The sequence below is a fragment of the Lissotriton vulgaris genome, chromosome 4_1 (assembly GCF_964263255.1).
Source record: "Lissotriton vulgaris chromosome 4_1, aLisVul1.2, whole genome shotgun sequence".
Lineage (NCBI taxonomy): Eukaryota > Metazoa > Chordata > Amphibia > Caudata > Salamandridae > Lissotriton > Lissotriton vulgaris.
Genome location: NC_141691.1, coordinates 606,786,569 through 606,807,743, shown reverse-complemented (window position 1 = coordinate 606,807,743; position 21,175 = coordinate 606,786,569).

Sequence of the window (21,175 nt, the reverse complement as noted above, 5' to 3'; positions counted from 1 at the left end):
CGGGAGCGCCGTCTGCGCGCCGAAGGCGCGCCTAAGGCAAGCCCGTCTGCGCCTGTCCACGCACGACCGGGCCCAGGGCCAGACTCTATGCCTGTCCCTCCAACTACAAAGTTAAGCTACTCTCGTAGAGAGCTACTTAGCCTTAGACCTAGAAAAACCAGCGCATGCCACGCTCCGCAGGATCCGAACTTTCCCTACGTCAGCTGCATCATTTGCAAACCGACGAAGCTACTCTTCCCTAAATCCCCGGTCCCACCGCCTGTCCTCAAAATGGCGACACTCAACTGCAGATCGCTACCGAAGCATGCCCTGCATATTAATCATCTTATTGTCGATCTAAACTTGGACATACTCTTCTTGACAGAAACCTGGATCACTGAGCACTCCAATTCCGATATGGTACTGGCTCTCCCCCCCGGCTTTCTCATCTTGTCCCAACCACGCCCTTTAGGTAGAGGAGGTGGTATTGCCATCATTTTCAGGGACCACCTCGCCTGCCGCATTAACACGATGGCAACCCCGGATTCAGAGAGCTGTCTCTTCACTTTTCAGCTTACTCCGACCAGCTCCCTGTCAGGCCTTCTGTTGTACCGGCCTCCCGGCCACTTCGCCCCCTTTGCAGCATCCCTCTTGGAAATTGTTTCCTCTTCAGCCCACTTGTCATCAAACTTCCTCATAACAGGTGACCTCAACATACACTTTGACGACCCGCTGGACACAGGTGCCGCAGATCTTATCTGCGACCTGGCTTCTCACGGCCTTCTCCTTGCCAACACCGGTCCAACACATGTTAAAGGGCACCTTCTCGACCCAGTGTTTTCAAACATCCCTTCCCTCCAATTTGTCAATTCCCAACCACTTCCATGGACGGACCATTTTTTGATCACTTTCCACATTCCTGGGGCCATCAAGAAACCCCATAAAGCCCCTATCTTTACTAAAGATAGATCGTGGGCCAAACTCTCTGCAGTGGACTGGTCCATAGCTCTGGACTCTTCTACCCCGAGCCTTGCGGCTGACCCGTCCGAGGCTGACACCCAAGTAAGAGGCGGCTCTCCTCCGCCCTCGATAGCCTCATTCCCATAAAAAGTCAGGAGATCAAAGATAGGACAATGAGCCATGCCCTGTGGTACACCCCGGAACTCCGAGACCTCCGCAAAGAATGCAAAAAGGCGGAAAGACTGTGGAGGAAAGACTGGCTACATAGCAATAAAGACACCTACAACATAGCGGTAAGACGCTACAAATCGGCCATTAAACTAGCCAAGACCACCTTCTACGACAACAGAATTAAAAATGCGGCCAATTCGGCCAAGGAATCCTTCCTGATAGTTAAGGAACTGCTCAACATCCCCTCAGCTCCCGCTGCCTCTCTTCCCCTCCGGACAGATGCAAGGACTTAGCCTCATACTTCGATTCCAAAATCACGCGGATCTTGGAGTCCCTTCCCCCAATCAGCCCCCCCATCCCGGCTGTTTCAGACGCCTGCTCCACCAGCCCGCGGCTGTCCTCCTTTAGAGGAGTCTCCCTCGACGAGGTTACCACCACGCTGGCCAAAATGAGAAGTGGATCCCCCCTGGACCCGGCACCCGTCAGATTCTTAAAAACCGTTTCTTCCAGTACCTCACCCACCATTAGGGATCTGATTAACACATCTCTTGCCCAAGGCATAGTGCCCTCCTCATGGAAGAGCGCAGTTGTCAAGGCCTTGCTGAAAAAGCCCAACCTGAACCCGGACGATATGGCTAACTATAGACCCATTTCGCTCCTTCCCTGCTTCAGCAAGGTGGCTGAGAAATTAGTCAACGTGCAACTCTCCCAATTCCTCGAGATGAATAAAATTCTACGTCACTCACAAACCGGATTCCGGCCGGGCCACGGCACAGACACCGCACTCCTCTCCGTCATCGAGGAGGCTAGGTGTATCCTGGATTCAGGAGGATCAGTGGCAGTGATCCTCCTGGACCTCAGTGCCGCATTCGACACGGTGGACCACCGTGTCCTCCTCCATCGCCTGGCCAATGCAGGAATTGTGGGAACCGCACATGCTTGGATAAAATCCTTCCTCTCGGGTCGCTCATTTCAGGTGTGGGACGGCAACTCCCGCTCAGACCCCCTTCCGCTCACATGTGGTGTGCCCCAGGGGTCCTCGCTTAGTCCCACCCTGTTTAATGTCTACATGGCCCCGTTAGAGGATGTGGTTACCCCCTATGGGATAAAAATAGTCAACTATGCAGACGACACCCAACTCGTCGTCTCTCTTTCCCAGCTGGACAATAACCCTGAAATCCTACTTAACTGCCTGCAAGACATACATACCTGGATGTGCGAATCCTCGCTGAAGCTGAACGGGACAAAAACAGAAATCATGCTTCTGGGCAACAAATGGTCCTCCGTCCCTCCTTCAGTCTGGCCGGATTCCTTCGGTGACATCCCTACGCCTAAGACAGAAATTAAAACTCTGGGCTTCTGGTTGGAGCAGGACCTCTCCTTGAAGACCCAGGCAGTCAAGACCGCGGGGACCTGCTTTGGCCTTCTCCGTTCAATTCGCAAGATCCTCCCCCTCCTGCCCCCCCTGTCCAGGAAACTTCTAGTTCAAGGGCTCATACTAGCACGTCTGGACTACGGCAACGCCGCATACCTCGGCGCTCCTGAAACCACCCTGGCCAAACTCCAGCGTGCACAAAACGCCACGGCGAGACTCATTCTCAACCTTCCTCCCAGAGCCCCTACCACACCGGCCCTTAAATCTCTGCACTGGCTTCCGGTCCGCCAGCGAGTGGAGTTTAAGGCCATGTGCATCACGCACAAACTCATCAATGGGGCTGGACCTGCCGCCCTCAAAGATATGATTACACCTTATAAAGCCCACAGAAACCTTCGCTCGGACAACGAACATCTGGCCACAGTCCCAAGATTCAAGAAGTCGCGTACCGGTGGCCGCCGCTTCTCGGTCAAGGCTGCCTCTAAATGGAACGCTCTCCCTCGCCTGCTGCGCCTGGAACCTAGCCACGCACTTTTCCGCAAAAAACTCAAAACCCTCCTCTTCCCCAAATAGTTCCTAGTTTCCGCCTGTTCTGGGTTTTACATTCTTATAGTGCGGGGATGCCCTCGGGTCACCAGGCGCTCTATAAATCTCAAAAAAAAAACATTAGGAAACCAAAAGTAAAATGAACCAATGAAAAGTTTTATAAACAAGTCACATGACCTGTTATGCGGCATAGGGCTATAAAAAGCGTAGAAAATCCGTTGGCACTTGAGGCGGCGTCAGTAGCGGACCGATGTGCGAATAGGCCGAAGGCAGCACAACGCGCCAAGATCCGGATGGCACCGAGGTGGTGTCCAGCAAGTTGCCGCACTGGTGTGGCCCTCCTACAATGCTGCGCCGAAAGTCGGCGTGGGGCGCCCCGTTGGCCTGTGAGGTCGCGTCAGTCAGTGGGGGCTGTTTGAGGATCTGACTGCATTGGAAAGCAATGTGATGCTGTGCGTCGCCCCCAAGATGGAGGCTCCTCGGCTGCAGTGGGGCGCCCCTTGGTGTTTCACTCGCTATCCAGCTGAGTTGCGTCCGCACTTGCGGCTACAGTAGGCCGAAGGAAGCACAACGCGCCGAGATCTGGATGGCACCGAGGTGGTGTGCGTCACCCCCAAGATGGAGGCTCCTCGGCTGCAGTGGGGCGCCACTTGGTGTTTCACTCGCTATCCAGCTGAGTTGCGTCCGCACTTGCGGCTACAGTAGGCTCAAGGCAGCATAACGTGCCGAGATCTGGATGGCACCGAGGTGGTGTCCAGCAAGTTGCCGCACTGGTGTGGCCATCCTACAATGCTGCGCCGAAAGTCGCCGTGGGGTGCCCCGTTGGCCTGTGAGGTGGTGTCAGTAGCGGACCGATGTGTGAATAGGCCGGAACCAGCACAAGACGCCAAGATCCGGATGGCATCGAGTTGGTGCCATAGTCGAGAGTTCTGAGCAGCGCTTGTAACACTGTCTGAAGCTTATTTGCACCTGCTGCAGTTTCACTATTGCCCTGGTGTGGCCAAAGATCGCCCATGACATAGGCGGCCGGCTCCCGGGGTCCGGCGGAACTTTTTTCCTTTTCCTTTCTGCATCTTGTCCCACAATCCGTTTGACCTGAAGACACGACCAGGTCCCTGAATGTGTGCAGGGGGACGCTATTGATTGAATCAAAATGGCGGCTTCACACAAAGCTGACTCAAGCGTTGCTGCTGATGCTATACAGACAAAAACTGGTTTTCAGTTTGTACATTCTTCAGGATTTTTCCATCCAAGGCTGGTTGAGAGTTTGTAGAACAATGGCTTCAGATCTTGCCCTCCCCTCTTTTGACTGATGGTTCTTGTTGCCTATCTCTTCTGTTGTCATTTAACTGAACCTTTTTTGACTGCCGAAGGGGTTCTGGTCCGACCGCTGGTTGGTGGAGACATTTTGACTATATCCTGGACCTGCCCGGCCTCGCCCAAAATGGCGCCGGTATAAATGGGACTCGTAACTCCTTGTTGTGTACTGGTTGCACAACCTTGATATCACGAGATACGTATGCAGTTTTGAAGCATATGGCGGGCGGAACGAGAATTGATTGAATATTTCGACATCCCTATTGATATTAAGTTCTGATGTGTTATTGATTACTGTACTATTGAAAATTCGAATTAACGTCACCCATTGTACTTTCCCGCAAATGTATATCTAGATAATTTTATTGTAAGTGGCCCTGTCGTATTTTAATTACAAAATGTACGTCCACCGATTCCGCAACTGTTTGACACCTTAGTTCTTGCAACCTAATGGCCCGCTCGTTACGCTCCTCTACAGTGTAAATGTCTCCTCATCATATACGATTCCAGTTTGCTCCGTGGCCGGCCCACGTGGTTATAGGCCCGTATTTGTGTACTGACATTTTCACAATAAAGGTTTTTAAAACAAAACATGGTAGTAGTATTTACATTGGTAAAGTTTTTAATTTTAGTCACTGTTTTCGAATCAGTAAAAGGCAAGTGAAATAAAGCAGTCCAATTACATGACGGATAAAAGGTATAATACGCAGGAACGCAGTACAGATAAATGGTCAAGGGCTGTTGTGTTTTCTACTCCTGCAACATAAAGTGATCGATAAGAATCTGATATTCAGGCGTATCGGCGACTAAAACAGCAGGCCGAGCCTCTTTTGCTCAACGGCTCCGTCATGGGACGAAGAAACGCCCTTTTTCTAGAAAAAGGAATATATTTTACTTGCAGGACAGTTGTAAATTTTCCGGGAAAGTACATTAGCCTGGAACCTTATAACATATATGTTTAAGAAAAAATAATGTTTGAAAGCAATAAAAAGCGTAATTTTTAGTTCATATGACCAAGCCTTTCATCATTAGAATAACAAAAGTAAAATGAACCAATGAAAAGTTTTAATAACAAGTCACATGACCTGTTATGCTTACGTTACGCACTGCGCGCCGCGCCCCGGATCGCTTCCGGGAAGCTGCGCTTCGCGCACTGGAGCACTTCCAGGTGCGCTAACGCGGCGTGTCATATTACGCATTACGCGACAACGTAGGTCCAGAATATAGTCAAAATGTCTCCACCAACCAGCGGTCGGAACACAACCCCTTTCAGCAGTCTAAAAAGTTCTGTTAAATGACAACAGAAGGGACAGGCAACAAGAACAATCAGTCAAAGACGGGAGGGCAAGTTCTTCTCTACCGGGTCACGTTGGGGCGCTACCGGAACTGATCGAATTGGTAGTCTACAGTGTTTCTGGATGTTTCAGACTGAAGCTGGCGTCAGCATGAGAGCACCACCATCTCGTAGCTCAGTCGTGGCCATTCCACGAGCAATCATGGCAGCCGCTCCCCACCAGAAGCCTGCGGGAGTCGGGGGCCCCCAAGACTTTTGTAGAATCTTCAAGGCTGAGGGGATGCTTTCGAGAATGGGGCCCAAGCCCTAGCAGACAAGCGTCCGAGTTCCAAGGTGTCCCAGGGCCATTTTAGTGGACCACGCCCAAATCTGAAGAGCCGGCCGCCATTTTGAGAGTCCTGTGGCAGCCGCCTATCGCTGCATCGCAAGAGCGGGAGCAACTCAACTACATGGTGAGCGAGACGCTGTAGTCGCAAGAGCGGGCGGTAAACAGCTGAATGGCGGAAGACGCACAGTGTAGCAAAAGCGGGCGGAATGGCAACTGAAACGGTAAAGGGGCGCCCCACTACAGCGTGTCTTCAGGTCAAATGGATTGTGGGACAAGGTCCAGAATGGAAGAGTCATCAAAAGGCAAAAAGTTCCGCCGGACCCCGGGAGCCGGCCGCCTATGTCGGGGGCGATCTTAGGCCACACCAGGGCATTTGAGATGTCATCAGTGATGTCATCAGTGATGTCACTGACCATGTCATGAATGATGTAATATGTGACATCATCAGCAGTGGATTGCGGGTGCGCGATATATAGTCATTGCAACTAACTATATATGCGAATTTCTATGGTTTTGTGCGAGTAAAATAAGGTTTTGTAAATGCTAATTCCTAACTATATATGGTCTATAACCTATGGTTTTTTCATTGAATTTTCAAGGTTTTGTAAATGCTAATTCCTAACTATATATGGTCTATAACCTATGGTTTTTTCAGTGAGTATATATATATATATATATATATATATATATAACTACACTTCCAGTATATTTTCTCTACTTTTGTGAGCAATAAAAAGAACACCATCAGTGACCAGAAGCAAAAAATGGGTTGTGAAGAGCAGCAGGTGAGGAGGACCCTCCTGTAAAATGGATGAGATACTGCAAATGGATGAAGGATGACATTCGCTCTCTAACCAGCTGACGTCATCCAACTGATTACTGTTTAATGTAATGTCAGACGCACTCCAAATTCATAGTTTTTCTGTGTCAGAAATTTCAGTACAGGGAGTACTCAAAAGCTTTTACCAAGGGGGTAGAAATATGGGTTGGTATATATATATATTGACTGAAAAAAACAAAATGTACAGAAACGTTATAATTATGCTCAGGTTTCACTCGCACAAACCCAGAGAAATTCAGTAGTTATAGTTAGCTGAGCTTACATAATAAAAAGTGCCCCGGGGAGGTAGAGGTCCTTGGGACTTTGATAAGCCCTAGGAGAGGGGTCCAATGTGTCCCCTCCTATATTTATGATATGCCCCGCGACCTGGCCCACCGGCGGTTATTTAAAACCAAGCACGGGAACCCGTGCATGTTTTTTTACAAAAAATTTCCCAAATATCGCAATTTTGTTGCAACATTATAATTTTTTTAATGGTTTTATGCCATGGGAGACCTCATGACCGTAGATTGGCGGGTCAGGGTATTCCTACCCTGCCTGTGTTTCTTTATTGTCACTTTATTTTCTTTGGACTCGGTTCCCGGGGCCAAAATTTGCCTGGGACGGTGGGCCGCATGGCCCCCTACCCATTTTGTAATAACTGAGCCCCAGGGCTTGGGAACCTGGGGGTGAAATAGGCCCAGAGAGGGGGGCCACCACTATTATAAATAAATGTAAAAAAAAGGCCAGGCTTTGTTGGATTGGTCCCCTTCCCCTAGTAAAAAATGTAAAAAGAAAACGTTGGCTCCGGGGGAAGCCGCCGTAGGCCCCACCCCCTTTCTGAACATCTCTGAAAAGGGGCCTCCTGTCACACAACCTGTTGGGGGATGAATACCCCTTGGCTGCTGAGAGTCCTTGAGGGCAAAGAATCCCTCCTGTTACCTACAGGAGATACTGAGAGATCCTTGAGGCCCGCACCTTTCTCTGACACTCTCCAAAAGTGCCTCCTGGTGCAATACTTGCTGGGGGATGAAGTCCGTTTGAATGCTGAGGGTCCTTGGCCACCAAGAAGCCCTCCTGCTACCAGTAATAAGCCCCACCAGTAATAAGCCCTACACAGCAGGATTTCTCCACCACTCTACACATGTGCCTAGTAGTTAAAAAATCATAGACATTCACATGAAAATAACAAAGGTTACAGGGACGTTATAGTTAGGCAATAATTTCTAAAAAAAAGTGAAGATTCACAAAAAAAAACCCAAAGGTTACTGGGACATTATATTTAAGAAATAGAATTACAAAAACAGAGAAGTTCACTGAAAATGTGTAATCACTGATGTCATCAGTGATGTTACTGACTGAGTCATGAGTCGTGTAATATGTGAGGTCATAAGCAGTGCATTGGGGGGCCTAAGTTATAGTTAGCTCAGGTATGAATAGCTACTGAATTTCAATGGTCAAACGAGTGAAATCAGATCCTAACTATAACGTCCCTGTAACCTTTGGGTTTTTCTGTGAATTTCTATGTTTTTTATATTTCTATTTCCTAACTATAAAGTGTTACATTCCTGTAACCATTGCTTTTTTCAGTGAACCACTTACTTGGGCTGGCTGCTGTCTCTCCGCAGTCCTCTTCCTTCTTCCTCTCTGACGGCAGCATGAAGCAACAGGAAGCAACCAGGTTTCCAGGCTCCACTAAGCCAATCAATCACAATGCTGGTATGAGTGCCGTAGTTCGGGGGTCAGATGAGGACTGGGGGGCTTTGCATGTTCCTCACCAGGCTGTGAAATGCAGCCTAGTGGGGAACATGAAAAGTGTGTGTGACTGTTTGGCTGGCCCAAGAGGGCCGGCCAAGCAGTAATGCGCACTTAAGAAGTGCAAACCACTCCTCCCCCTGCCTGGCCAGTCCAGCCCGAGAGCCACTGACTTCAATAGGAAAAATAAAATGATAATAACAATACATTATTATCATTTTATCTTTCCCTTTGAGCAGTGGGGCGTTGGAGACGCCACTGCATCCGTGGGCTGTCTGCAAAGGAGATGAAAACTGATTAAAGTTTTCTGGTCGATTGGTGGAAGGTCAGGCGTTTGTTGATGTATGCTGATCCTTCGTTGTGCAGGGCCTTGCACTAGCATCTCTTCTGAATCAGGAGCCAGCTTAGTTTCTTGTGATGAGTTCTGTATTGTCTGGAGTCTCTTAAGGAGGCATGCAGTGATTCCTAAGTAGAGCGAGTCTCCATAGTCCAGCCTGCTGGTGATGAGGGCCTGCATGACTGTCGTTCAATTGGGTACCCGGAGCCACCTGAAGCTCTGATGGTGTCAGGTTCATTTATATCATGGCATATTTACTAAAAAACATACATGAAAAGTTTAAAAACGCATTACAGTCTAGTCTAAAACACAAATCAAATGGGGCTTTCGTATGAAAAAGTGCAAGTGCTGGCAGTTAGCATAACACATTTCTGTAATTTGGGGACTCATTTTTACAACAAAATAACACAAAATATTAATAGGAGAGTGAATTAAAAACATTTAAAATTGTGAAAATTCAGGATGTTGCAAATTAATGTAGAAAATATTTTATTTTCCTTAAGCTTAAGCAAAAAACCAGAAAGTCCAAATAGTTACCGACAGCAGTACTAAATAGAATTGTTAGAGTTTCCTGAATTTGGAGGGTAGCTTGTGATACATCTCTAGACATTACTGGGGTGGTCCCTTGGTACAGCGGTTCATGTGCCACTCACATCATGAGGAAAGATCACGATCTCTTTGAGGCTTTCCCGTGCAAAGTGCAAGTTGTGGCTGTCAGCATAATTAAGTGCTACAATTGGGGGCACGTGTTTACAACAAAGTAGTGTGGAATAAGTTAAGAGTTAAAAAAATTGGAAAATATGAACATTGTGATCTGCACACATCTCCGAAAACACAGCCCCCCACAAATCACTCCCAAATCACATCTCCTGGGCACAATAAACTATTGTACCCTTTGGGTCTGGGTCATTCTCCCATTTACTACTTTACAAACGAAGTGAAAGGGTTCAAGATAGGCTAATAAGAGAGTAATTTGCTAAAGTACACTGCGCAGCTACTCAAGGGCCTGCAACTGACAAATCAATTTAGATTGAGTCACCAAACAATAAGTGGGAAATCCTTTCGCACACTTATCTGCGCTTTTTTACCTAAATGATTCAATTTTTAAGTCTAACAAGAAGTGTAGGGACCTGTAGGGAGAGAAAGAAAGAGTAAACATAGAAAATGATTTTCAAGACAAGAAAACGTATATACAAAGTTACATATTATCGCTCTCTTTTCGTAAAACTAAAATGTAAAAGCATGTGCTCAATTTTAGAATGTTTACAAGTCAGAAATCCGTTTTGTGAATCGTGTAAGCATTTAAAAATAGCCTTGTGAATTGTACATTTCTGCAAAGCCCCCTGGAATGTGATATTTGTGTTCCTCAATTTAATACATTGATAAATACATTTTTTCTTTACAACATTTTATGAGATGAAAGGAAATTCCTTCTCAAGTTCGAAAAATAATGAAGAGATTCTAGACACCTGTTGTTTCAGAGCTGTATCAGTTAAGCTTAATAAAGAACATTTTGTTCTGTTTATTGGAATTTGTCAACACAAAATACAGTGAACATTTGAGCGGATCTTTCAATCCCATAAAGAGTGGAGGAGGAAAAAACATAAATATATATGGCTCTATATTTTTTAAAATCGCACATTCAAATTAAGCATTAATGTTTTTGAGCAAAGCTCAATTTACTAGACTAATACAGGTTGGCAGAGTTAAGCAGATGGAAGGAAATGTGCTCACAATCTGGCAGTAAATGCATGCAACCTCTCCAAACTGAGCAGGAGGACAGCTAACCAAATGGGACACATTTATATACTGAACCTTGGTAGAGATTGAAGTAAATGTTCCTCATGATAAATCAGAAAATAAAATATCCCATAAAAAGCATGCCTATAGGTGTCCAATCATTTGATATGTGTCAGGAGAATGCATTCTTACGCCAAACTAAGGCCCTCATTCCTGGTTTCCTGTTACCTTCACTGGGAGATATCAGGACCATAAACACCACGCAAGATAATGAAGATTACAAGTTTTTTCCCTTGGAATATTGACAAGGTAAATTCACTTTACTTCTCTTAACTCTATATCTACCTACCTTGAAAAACGAAATATATATAATAACCTTATGCTATTGTTCATAAGGGCCCACTCCCCTACCTTCACCTTGGTCCTGATGAAGACAACGTCCACAATGCCCAAAATTGGCTGTTCCGTCTAGGGGTCCAATGGTGGACACTTCTTTACGTTTTTGTCAGACATATATGACAGAGAATGTATATCTGTAGTTATGTTATGATTTGACATTTAATGCATTTGGCAGGAAACTGTCAGGATAGTCCGCTATTAATTTACTGATGTATGTATATTCGCACTACTGTCCTTTCTCAAAATCCTCCCCATGCACTTATCACCTCACCCCTCCGTGCACCTGTTTGTTCTAAAAATATCCATTTAGGATTTGTTTTGTACCTTATGAATTGATTAATTTCAATATTGTGAAGAAAGAAAATCACATCCATTGTTGGAAAAACTGTATGGTGGTGCCTGACTTGGATCAGATACAATTGATTAATTCTTGCATTGATTTATCTGTTTCAATTTATCTCCACTGGTACTTTATCTCATTGTACCACATTCTAGGTACAATGGCATTAACTCTCCAACTCTGTCCTCACCCTCTGTGCACCCAACAGCTCAATCTTTGAGAAGATCTTGACTTCCTGGGCGTGGAGGTGACTTGATGACCCTAAAGTGGCTAAGAAGATAACCCCAATGTGACAGGGGATATGATTTGAGCAATCACATGATGTATGCAGCCATCTTGAGCCGTGCATAAAAAACACTCCAAACCAAGTAAAAGCTGCCAGTTCCACAGTTTAATCCGAGAAGAGGAGTTACCTGTGAGTCTCTCTCTATTGTGTCTCCCCACTGTAGTAGCATTCTTTTCCATTTTCTACTCCAACTTCTGCTATTCTGGCACCGGAATCTTCAGTCTAAGAAAACAGAACAAGGCAAAGTGGGAAAAGTTAAGGAGCCATGAATATAAAGATAAAGCATTGTGCATTGTTTTGGGTGACTTGCATTGAATACTTACCCTTGGATTTCGAATTCAGCTCTTGCCAGTTGAAGCACCAACACTCCTGTGAATTCTAGAGCAATTGAACACCTGCTCTTATATTTCTGTTAGAAAGTGGGTAATTAGTAGTGGTAAATGTATAGCTACGGCTGACAATAAGGCAGCTAAAACAATATAGGGCTCAGTACAGGTCCTTGAAAATTATTCCTATACTCAACCCTTGGTAGCTTTGCTGCGAGTAGGCAGGCTTAATTTAGGAGACAGGTATGTGAAGCATTTAAACACACCAATTCAGTAATTAATTAAGACACAACTCACAACAAAAATCCAACACCAATTTATAAAAATAGGAAATATTTTTATCTTTAAAAGGACACCAAAACAAAAAAACTCCAATGGAGGAAATCAGAAATATGATTTTTTTAAACATTTATCACAGTAAAGTACATAGAAACCTATAGGCCCTAGTCGGACATCTGGCTGTGCTAGACTAGGTCTTGGTCAAAGTTTCAAGCCTACCGCAATAGAGCCCTATGCAGTTACCCCTCGCAGCAGATCTCAGTCAAAGTTTTTACCTTCCGACTTAGCAACTTTTCTGGAGCTTTTCTTCTGAATTCCGTCGAAGTTCTCAGCCAATACGGATTCGTTGAGGGTTCGCTGGCTTCCCTTATGACGATCTCCCAGTCAAACTTGTGAAAGTCTAACCTCTGGAGCTTTCCAGCGAAGTCAACCAGAGATCCAGGCAGGCTTGCGGTTAAAAGTGGGCGGCTTGGCTCTCGTAAACGCTCCTGGTCACCATTTCTACATTCGGACTTAGAAACTTTTACGGAGCTTGATGCTCTTCGCCAGACTGGATTCGATGAGGGTTCACTGGTGTGGGTTTCAGATTACTCCGGGTCAAACTCTGGAAATCGGACCTCCGGAGCTTTTCGGCAGGACGAGCCTGGATGGCAGGTCAGCTCGCGTTTGAGGATTTCTGGCTTGGATGGCCAGGTCGAATCGGTCCACTTATGGAGGCAGAGCCCAGAGTGAATCAAAGTCAGTTACGACCAGTACCAGTCAGCAAAAAAGCTGGGAGTGCCCAGGGCACAGGATGACTTTGCAATAATTGCTATAAAAATCAATTTAGGGATTCGATAAGACAACATTGTACATAAGTGTTATTCTAATGACAATGCAATCAGACATTCCAAACTGTATTTATTCAGTAACTCAAGGAGCAATGAACCAAAGAAGGACGATTAGAAACCTGTTGACTTGAAAAAGGCACTATTCTACAGAAAACATTTTAAGCTACCTTATAAGTTCAAGGCTCTGTAACTTCATGCTGCAGTGGAAACAGGAAGTGAAGTAACTTTAATTTGCACCAGTCAGCTCGGAAATATTTGCTTAAAAACAGATAAAGCTATCTGTTGGAGTATTGTAGACGTATTTCGTATACCGAGAGGATTCTGGTCCCAGACTATCGGGTGCAAGGTATCTCACTTCACACATTCCCTCTGGAATATGCAGGAACTGAATTCCTGCCTTTTGCAGCAATGGATGTATATGCGTTTGCACGATGACAATCGATCTGCAACATGTTTGTGAACACTCTCAAATGTACAAATAGGCGAATATTGCATTTGGCATGGCCAGCGCTCCCATCATGCATCCTTGTTCCACCACATTTCCTGCCCTAATGTTCCATTGACGAGTGGAATGTCCCCTCAGCCTGATTCTGTCAATTAGTGCAAGCAATGTGTGCTCAGTGATTAGGTTTTTATGAAACTAAAGGCTTCACTTTGAGTTTGGCGGATGGGTTAATACTTCACAAATATGGCGGATATCCTGTCCACCTTTTACAAGTGCAATATTTTCTATGGTACTTGTAATAAGGTAGAAGTGATACCTGTCACTTTTGAAACGGAATATCCCGCTTGCCAAATTCTAAATAAGGCAGGTATATTTCACTTACTTGAGCAAAAGATCAGGGCGGGGGAAAGTTCTTCAGCCTGACACAGTCCCTCAGCCCTGGCGGAACAACTCATACATTGGCTGCTCAAATGTGATGCTGTATTAGTTAAAATGTGCCCGGCCCTCATTGCCCGCACCCCACTCAGTAACGTTTCTGTGTGTGATATTTAAGGCTTATAGACAACCAGCATACATTGCGTTACTCTGAAGCTATTTAGTAAATACACTGACACATTCTTTCCTATGATAGCCATGTCCTGTGCTGCAGCCCAGGCGGTGTCTTTGAAGTGTTTTTCACTGCCCCTTGGGTAACTCTCTGAAAATGTGCTCCAGTGTTTCTTTCATGAACACTTTGGGCATTACCCTTTGATGCACTTCAAAAGAACAACTATGAAAGAGCAAATCTGGAAAAGAATAAGTTCAGGCCTTTTTCATGCTGCGTGTGGTTTTGTTGAACACAGTTTTCCAAGAAAGATATCCATAAACCCAGGGTGTAATGAAGAGTTCTTGGATCTTCGTTTCCTAGAAATCATGACGTTCCATCCTCGATTTTCCTATCAGAAAATAGTTATCATGAAGCCTCCATAGTATGGATGGTGGCAGACTGGTCTATTGATCCTTTTCTTACAGTTATTATTGAAGGTGAATGAAATAAAAATGTATGGATGGACATATCTAAACCAGTATCGCGTTATGAGAATGTTGCTGCTCGTGGGGGCTCTTTCTAGCTGCTGTTGCCAACACCTGGTAAAGAGAGTGGCCTGTTAGGTTCGCCAAAGCTAGCCTAGTCTGCTGACAAGCCCAACATGATAAATATTGAAAAGCAACCCCTGCACTTACAGATTACTCACTCATCACTGGGACGCAAGTAATAGTGTGGCCGGCTTTGCAGCACAGCACCTAGTCAATATTCCAGGCCAGTGGCTCTTTACTTTTTGATTTCTATGGACCCCCCTGAGTCAACATGGAAGCCAGGGACCCTGTCTTAAGCAATTTCTACAATGTGAGTAGCATAACGACGCACAAAAATACAGGCAGAAAGATTCATCAAACAAAATTGATGAGATATTTTTTTAATTTGCAAACAAATATTTAAAAACTCAACAATTTATTTTATTAGGAATGTTGGAGCTTTTGTAAATTCAATTGAGACCACCCATCGTCCATAGTATATTCTGTTTGATGCACTTGCCAGTAGTGGCTGCTACTAAACGGGGGCGGGGGTGAATAAAAAAAAAATTCAAAAACACTTACCTTAGTACTGCTGGAGGCTGCCTCTTCTCCGTCCTCCTCTCTCCATCAGGAAGCACTCAGCCTACCAGAATCCCTCAGCCAATCACAACGCTGCCTTACAGAAGCATTTTGATTGGTCTAAGCTCTGGCCCCTTTCATTCAAAACATTAGCATCTCATCTCAGTGGTCGGTGGATGAGGCGGCACAAGAACTTGCCGACTCTATCACTAAAGCAGTGGATGAGTTAGCCCCCACCTCACTCAAATATGTGGTGCGACAAAAACCGACAGCCCCTTGGTTTACAGAAACACTGAGGCTCCTCAGACAAAAATGTAGAAGGAAGGAAAGAGGCTGGCTCAAATCTTGGGATACGATAGATCGGAGGGCTTACAGGTGCCTGTTGCGAGAATATAAAAGCAGAGTTATCAAGGAGAAACAGGAGTATTTCACCAACCTGACCAGTTCTCTTACTTCATCTAAAGAGCTCTTTAAGATCGTGGACTCCCTCTGCTCTCTTCAGGCACCTGACCCCGTGGTAGCCTCACAGGAGCTATGTAATAACATCTCGGATTTCTTCTATAAAAAAATAGATCACATCTATCTGGCTCTACAATCCCAGAGGAATTTCCTGAGTGACGAGGTTTCCTCTCGAGTTAAGCATTTTGAATCTTGGACTGGTGATTCTCCCCAAATCCTTACCCACTTCCCTGCGCTTTCCGTGGACGGTCTTAATCTTCTTTTAGACAGAACGAAATCAGCCTCTCCTCTGGACCCTGTACCTTTGAAAGTACTAAAGGACTAGAGGGACATCATTCTTCCTTCTATGCTGTAAATAATGAATGGAGCTATGGAACAGGGCACCTTCCCTATGGCATGGAAGAAGGCCATAGTGAAACCTCTTCTTAAAAAGCCCACCCTGGATCCTGGTCTCCTGAAGAACTTTAGACCAATATCTCTTCTGCCGGCCCCTGCTAAGATGTTGGAAGCTCATCTGAACTGTCACCTATCCAACTTCCTGGACTCCTCGGGGTTCTTGGACGGGTCCCAACATGGCTTTAGAAAGCTCCACAGCACGGAGTCTGCTCTGACTAAGGTTGCAGATAACATTCGCCGGAAAGTAGATCTCGGCCAAACCACCGTGCTAGTACTGCTGGACCTTACAGCGGCATTCGACACCCTGTCTCCCTCTACTTTAACAGTTAGGTTAAGGGAGGCAGGGGTAACAGGACCGGCCCTTAGTCTTCTGAACTCTTTTCTACAGCAGAGAGAGCAGCGTGTGATGCTTGGAGATTTCCTCTCCCCTGCTAAGTCTCTGCAATGTGGGGTGCCACAGGGGTCGGCATTGAGTCCGAACCTGTTTAATATCTAAGTGGCCCCCCTTGCGAGACTAGTAAGATCTCAGGGGATGGAGGAGGTGTTGTACGCCGATGACAAGCAGATTATGGTGTCCCTGACCCACTCTGTGAGTACTACCGCGTCCAACTTTAGGTCCTGCATGCAACTCGTTGCGGAGTGGATGGTTTTTAACTCCCTAAAGTTGAACGGTGACAAAACAGAGGTCCTGGTCTTCGGCAAAGACCGGGACATGTGGTCAGGTGAGTGGTGGCCTTCATCCTTAGGCTTCTGCCCCACTCCCACTCAATTTGCCAGGAATCTAGGCGTCATTTTCGACACCTCGCTCTCTATGGAGCTTCAGGTTAACTGGACTGTGGCCACCTGTTGGGGTGTCATCAGGACCCTTAAAAGAATCCTTCACTATCTTTCCCCACAGGCACGCAAGCAGATCGTGATTGCTCTTGTTGGCTCAAGGCTCGATTACTGCAACTCACTTTATGCCGGGGCCAACAAGGGTCTTCTGCAGCGTTTACAGGTTGTGCAGAATGCGGCGGCGCGATTTGTGTTGGCCCTGCCATGGCTGTCTTCCGCTACCATGGGAAGGAAGAGCCTCCACTGGCTCCCTATCACCTCCAGAGTGTCTTTTAAACTCCTCTGCCTCACTTATAGTGCCCTCATGGCTGGCCCTGCCGACGCTCTTGGATCCCTGCTCACTCGGTATGTCCCGAGCAGATGTCTACGCTCTCTAGAGCTGAACCAACTGGTAGTCCCGCGCTCTAGGAAGGTTAGATGGGGGAGTAGGGCTTTTTTCATCTTGGCACCCCAATTATGGAACACACTTCCCCTGGAGATCAAATCACAGCCCTCATTGGATCTCTTTAGGAAAGCCCTCAAAACCTGGTGTTTCATTAAGGCCTACCAGTAAGCTCCTGTCACCTGGTGTTTTCAGCTAGATATTGAGTTAGGCGCCTTGACGCCCATCGGGCTAAGTTGCGCATGCATAAATCTCACTTCATTCAAGCACCATGGTTAGGCGCGCAGACAGGGACTGGGAGGCTGGGCATGTACTCCACCCAGGCTATATACTGAGTGGAGAACATGCAAAGTGTGCATGACAGTTTGGTCAGCCAAACTGTCATGCGTACTAAAGGTGCAGCCACCACACCTCCTCCCTGTGACATGGGGAGCCCAGCCCCGCCCACCCTAACCTACCCTGGCTTCAACTGCAAGATGAATACAAAAAATAAAATGATAATAACAAAACGTTATCATCATTTTTTTTTGTATTCAGCTTGCAGTTGAAGCAGTGGGGTGAAGATCCTCCGCTTTAACTGAGGAACTGTCCCTGGCACTTGCACTGCTCCCACAAATCAATTTAAGGACATCAACTTAATTTTTTGCCTCCAATTTTGAATAACTTCACATTTACAGAACATTCTATATTTTTTGAACTTTACATTGTGGTTATTTATTGAGACATACTGTATTAATCTGTTAATATTATAAAATGTTCTAACAAGTCGTGGACTCCCTGAGTAGGAGTATTAGACCCAGTTGCGGCCGGCATGACTCACGGGTGGGGGGTCATGTGGGGAGTGGGAAGGGGGTTAATTTCATAAATTGGGGCCGACCAGATAGTCAACATTGGGCTTGCCACTCCTTCCCGACTCACCCACCCGCCTGCCCCCAACCAGGCATATACCCTTCTTCTGCTTTCTCTCAGTACGAGAAGCAGAAACGTAAAACGATATTTATACCATTTTACATTTCTGCTTCTCGCACTGCGAGAAAGCAGTAGGGCGACACTCGGATGCCCACATGGAGGAGCCGCCCCTGCTCAGACCTCCAAGGGTCTCTGAACCACAAGTTAAGAAACCACTGGTCTAGGCAATGTGCTGACGAATCCAAGACCACCTTTTCAATACTTTCCCTAACAAACCCATATTGGATGTAGAATGAAAAGTATATCAACGTGCTACTTGATCTTGACTTTCTTCAATAAAGATTTACCACCTGATGAAACCAAAGAATTAACACCAAATTCGTCCTTAACAGCTTAGCTCTGATTAATGCATCCATAGGACTGAGTAATGCCTCAGACCCTCTAAAATAGTGATTTCCCTCTTCTTTAAGAAGCCTATTGCTGACCTGAACAGTTGATTTAATTACCTCCTGATAATCAAAAAAAGGCCACTCCTGAGTTAGATACTTGAGAGGCAGGCAAATACACTACAACAGAGGGATGTTGAGCCTGGCAATATCCTCAGTGAACGTCAGATTTGCCTTATATCTTCATGAAGGACTGAATCCCTACCAACCAATACCTGCTAAGGCTTCCTCATAAAAGGATCTAATACCATGGACCTATCGGCAACATGAAATGTACTGAACTTACAAGAGAAGGCAAGAGAGGACGTTTAAAATTGCAGTAGTAGAGGAATTGATTAATCCCTTCCTCAACCTGCAAGTCCACATTCATATTGGTTCAGTTCATTCCATGACATTATGTCTGGATCAGGGTGACTTGCAGAGATGCTACATCATAACTTCTATTTAACGAGTATAAGTGCATCAGCCTAGCTCATCAAATCCAAATGTTTACATATGACATGCAGAATCATGTTAGAATAAGTAAGGGATTAGGGAGTCATGTCAAACCACTGTCTCTGAGTGACTGCAGCACATCTACCAGCAGACAATGGGAAGCTGCGGTGAGCCAACTGCTGAAGGTGGTGATAATAGACAACACCAACATCCTCCTTACAGACTGCCTATGGAAGCTGGTCAAAGCCAGAGTTCCATTTGGCAAAGCCTAAAGCAAGGGCATCTAGGCATCTTTATTCCTCAGGTGAAGGAGGTGGGCGAAGACATGGAGTGTAGTATGTAAATTCATAGAAATCAAAATAATCGAAACTCATTTTTTAGGACCCAAGTAATCAAAATGTAATTTAGTAGAAAATAGAATGGTAGAAATACATTTGGCTCATTAGCAATAGGAAATACCTCCCATGACCATTTGAAAAATATTAGTTTCCTAATTAAACAATCCAGCCAAGATATACTAACATTCAAATAGTGCAGTGTTGCATGAAATGCAACACTGCTGAATCATGTGAATGGTAATAAATGGTGAAGCGCCAGACTTAGAAAGAGGTGTGCTGTGATGATGCCATTGGACATGATTGTCGTTTAATTGCGACGCTAGGCTTGGCATCATAGTGCAAAGGCAACCCAGCTCTGCCTTGCACGAGAATTGTACTTGAGGTAAACTCTCCAGTTCAAATTTCAGTGTGAGCACAACCACTCCAGGGTGAGCCCGAATGATGAGTAATTTCACAATATTTACACATTTTATGCATAGGAATACAGCTAGAATGTCTATTTACCCTCTAATTTAAATTTGCATTACTATTTCATGCAAAGCTAAGTCAGACAAGTGTAGTTGATCTGGCTTTGAGTGAAACTAGATGTGTGTTTTAGCTCTTATAATGCCTGGAGCATAAATTATAGGAGGTTTGTGCTCCGCAGTGCAAAAGTGAATTTTTTTCATGGCATATGACCCAACTTTCTGTGCAGAACAGTTGATCAACGTTGTCATTTTCACCGCTGAACCCCACCAGGCATTGCAGTAGTGATGCCAGATGCATATGATAATTTTGGGCCCTATTTTAAAAGAAAAACACGAATTAGAACTGGAGCACGAATAGCATATATGAAACATTGTTTTAATATTAAACTGCAAAAAAAAATTTTGAGACAACTGTTGAGTAAGGCAGGTAGAGAAATTATTTTGTAAAAGGGGGGTATCAAAATGTGTAATAAAGAAAGCGCACAGGGGGAAGGAAAACTAAACTAACAGTAAAAATTCTAAAGGAAGGAGGTTTGTAGGCCCTCCCCTAAAAAAGCGAAGGGAAATAGGAAGGAGGAAGGGGAGGAGGAGGAGCAGGGGCAAGGGAGAAGAAACAAGACGTGGTAAAAGAGAATGAAGTGTTCCCAATAATCTTCTGAAACAGCAAGTTCTTAAAAATGTGAAATATAATCCAGTGATAGGACGCAAGAAGGAAAAAATGACCTATGCAAACGATGCAGAAAAAAAGTTACCTCCTTTTCAAAATTAATGGCATTTGCCCTTTTAAAAAAGTGTAAAAGGCCATTGTGTATAAAAAAAACTTGACTACTAAGCAAATGTCTTTCTACTGGAAATATTTGGTTAAACTATAGAAGTTAACAAAAATTTCCAAAATTCATATGAGTACAGAATTTACAGGTATTATTAAGTGTTTATGCGGCACAACAATGAAAATTGTAATGAAGACAAATGATTGGTTACTAGAAGGAGAAGTAGACGGGGATTCTCTCTGTCTCAGCCCAATTTATATGGACGTTTTTGCCTAGAACATTGGGCAGGAACACTGATAATTTATTTTAACTACAATGGTACGAACAAGAAGATTGTTGTCTCTGCCTGTGATATAGCATTTAATTTTGCTGAACCAATGAGTACCTTTTCAATTTATATGAGAGTTAGTCAAGGATTTATGGGGTACACAGGTTACCTAGAAAATTAAAGTAAATCTGAAACTGTAGTACGAAATGACAACTTCACCACTCTTCAACTAGGCGAAAGAGGTAATCTCTAGAAATTACTTAATAGGAAGACTTGTAAAAGCTGGTTCAAGGTGATTTGAGAAAACGCAAG